This window comes from Silene latifolia, chromosome 10 (assembly GCF_048544455.1).
Source record: "Silene latifolia isolate original U9 population chromosome 10, ASM4854445v1, whole genome shotgun sequence".
Classification (NCBI taxonomy): Eukaryota; Viridiplantae; Streptophyta; class Magnoliopsida; order Caryophyllales; family Caryophyllaceae; genus Silene; species Silene latifolia.
Window position 1 is genome coordinate 50,791,124 of NC_133535.1, and position 3,093 is coordinate 50,794,216.

Genomic DNA, 3,093 nt, shown 5'->3' on the forward strand with positions numbered 1-3,093 from the left:
AATCACCGCACCCGCAGTGTGTAAGAACGGTCTTCCTAGAATGATTGGAATATTGGAGTCTTCTTCCATATCAACAATGACAAAGTCCACCGGGATGAAAAATTTCCCAACTCTTACGGGAACATCTTCCCATATCCTTAATGGTGTCTTTGTCGATCTATCGGCCATTTGGAGTGTGGTATTGGTGCATTTAAGCTCTCCCATCCCCAACCTTTTACTCACCGAGTACGGCATAACACTCACACTAGCCCCTAGATCACATAAGGCTTTGTTGATCGTGGTGTCGCCAATGGTACACGGTATTGAGAAGCTTCCCGGATCTTTGAGTTTTGGAGGTGAACTCCCTTGAAGGATTGCACTACTCACCTTAGTGAAGGCGATAGTCTCAAGCTTCCGGATTGACTTCTTCTTTGTGAGGATGTCTTTCATGTATTTTGCATAGGCCGGCACGTGATTGATTAATTCCGTGAAAGGAATCGAGACTTCCAAATTCTTCATAATTTCCATAAATTTTCCAAGTTGGTCATCAAATTTGGGCTTGGCTTGACGACTTGGAAAAGGAAGTCTAATCACAATGGGCTTCTTCTCCTTGACCTTGTCTTCATTTTTCTTTGATATTTCTTCTTTTGATGGTTCTCCATCCTTGGAGTTTTGCACAATTTCTTCTTTGTCACTAGCTTCCAAAACTTCATCCTCAACTTGCTTCTTCGGTGCTTCATACCTTGTACCACTCCTCAAGTGAATGGCACTAACCGTTTCATGTCTTGGGGGATTACTTTGAGGTGGTAATTGCCCCTTTTGTCTTTGTGAGCTTGAATATGCTAGTTGAGTCAATTGGGTTTCCAACATTTTGGTGTGAGCTAGGATATTGTTGATGGTGATTTCCTTTGCTTGACTATCCTTTTGCATTTGAGTGAAAAACTCTTGTTGATTCTTTTGCATTTGGAGGACTGCTTTTTGAACATCAAAACCTTGGTCATTTTGTTGATTGTATGGAGTTTGATTTTGGTAACCTTGGTTTTGGTTGTAAAAGGGTCTTTGATTTTGGTTTGTCATGGGAGGTGGGGTGTATATTGGTTGAGGGTTATGAACATTTTGGCTTTTGTATGAGAGATTTGGATGGAATTTGGTGTTTTCATTGTAATAGTTTGAATAAGGGGTACCACTCTTGTATGCTTGGAAAGCATTCACTTGTTCATTTGTTCTCCTACATTCACTTTGGTCATGTCCCAAAGTTCCACAATTCTCACAAATCCCACTTGGGATTGATGAAGATGCCGTCATGGCATTAACATGATGCTTTGGTGATTTTGAGGCTTCTTCAAGTCTAGCCATAGCTTTTTCAAACTTTAAATTGATGGTATCAATGTGAGCACTAAGTTGAGCACCCAATTGAGTAATGGAGTCCACTTCATGCTTTCCTCCTCTAGTAGCCTTGCGAGGTCTACTATATTGTGAGTTATGGACCGCCATTTCCTCAATTTTGTTCCAAGTTTGATTGTCATCAACTTCGATGAACATTCCATTTGATCCCATGTTGAGAACGTTCCTTGAATCTTCATAAAGACCGTTCCAAAATTGTTGTACCAAGAACCACTCGCTAAGTCCATGGTGAGGACATGAGAGGCAAATTCCCTTGAATCGCTCCCAAGCTTCATACAAAGATTCTTCATCTCTTTGCTTAAAGCCCGTAATTTGAGCTCTTAGCATGTTAGTCTTTTCCGGTGGATAGAACCTTTTGTAGAAAGCTAGAGCCAACTTTTTCCAAGAATCAATTCCGAGAGTAGCCTTATCAAGGCCTTTCAACCATTGTTTCGCGGTGCCAATTAGAGAAAAAGGAAATAAGACCCATCGGATTTGGTCTTGAGTTACACCGGTTTGAGAAATCGCATCACAATAGTCACAAAAAGTCTCCATATGAGAATGAGGGTCTTCACTAGGCATCCCCCCAAATTGGCTTCTTTCGACTAATTGGATAAATGCGGATTTGGCAATAAAATTTCCGGTTAAGTGTTGTGGTGTGGGAGTACGATTGGGTAGGTTCTTCTCGGTGGGTACGGAATGTGATGAAAACTTAGGCATTGTGGGTTAATTTTGTGTTGGATTTTGTGTTGGGTTCTCCTCACCTTCTCTTGCAAAAGGGTTGATGAAATGAATAGTATTTAGTTCAATATCTACAACCTCACCAATACCTCTCAAAGTTCTCCTAGCAAGTCTTCTATTGGTTGTCAAAGTCCTTTCAATTTCGTGATCAAAGGGTAACAAGTTACCTTGTGATCTTCTAGACATGCAAAATATCAAACAACTCGAAAATAATTAGAACAAAACTTGAGGAGTTTTACTTCCCCAAGGCAAAGAAAGACACAACTAATAACAATACACGAAAATCTAAATCAAGTTAACACCGTCCCCGGCAACGGCGCCATTTTTGGTCGTGTTCCCTCGTGGGGTTTAGTTTTCAGTACTTGTCGTTAGGAGCACCTAGACCAAAACACAATTTATAACTTCACCAACAACTCTACAATTAGTAAAGAGGCAAGTAAAGGTCGGATCCCAAGGGACGGGAATTGAGATGAGATTTCTATTGCAATTAGTGGTGTCTTAAGGGTGTCACAATTGGGGTTTGAAGTATAAGATCACTAAACTAAAAAGCAATGAAAGTAAACAAGCAAGATGAATTAAAAGGGATGTAAACAATTGATAAAAAGCACTAGGGTGTCATGGGGTCATAGGGGATTCATGGGAATTGATCATACAAACATATTCTCAAGTTATAAGCAAGCAATTATTGTTGTGATGGATCGAGTTGGTTTACATCTTACAATCCTAGGAAAGTTTGGGTCCCGGAGCCGAATCGATTAGATTATACAACACCTACAAGTCGACTTAATCTTCCCTACTCAACAATATGCATGGTCTAATGAGACTCGAGTTGGTTTATGTCTTACAAGTCTCATTGAAAAGATGGGTGATGGGTAAAAAAATGCAAGGATTCATAGGCTCACATTTCATCAAACATAACATGTGCATAAGTTGAGATCACAACAAGCAAGCAAATAAACTATGAAAGCATATTAATTTAAGCACGAATCA

At 40.0% G+C, this 3,093-nt stretch overlaps 1 non-coding gene across 1 annotated transcript; it reads left to right on the forward strand.

The window, feature by feature from the left end:
- Positions 1-1,603: 1,603 nt before the first annotated feature.
- On the forward strand, positions 1,604-1,710 carry LOC141610047 (small nucleolar RNA R71). The gene has a single exon (XR_012527941.1). It is a non-coding gene; the product is annotated as a small nucleolar RNA R71 (small nucleolar RNA).
- Positions 1,711-3,093: the final 1,383 nt, after the last annotated feature.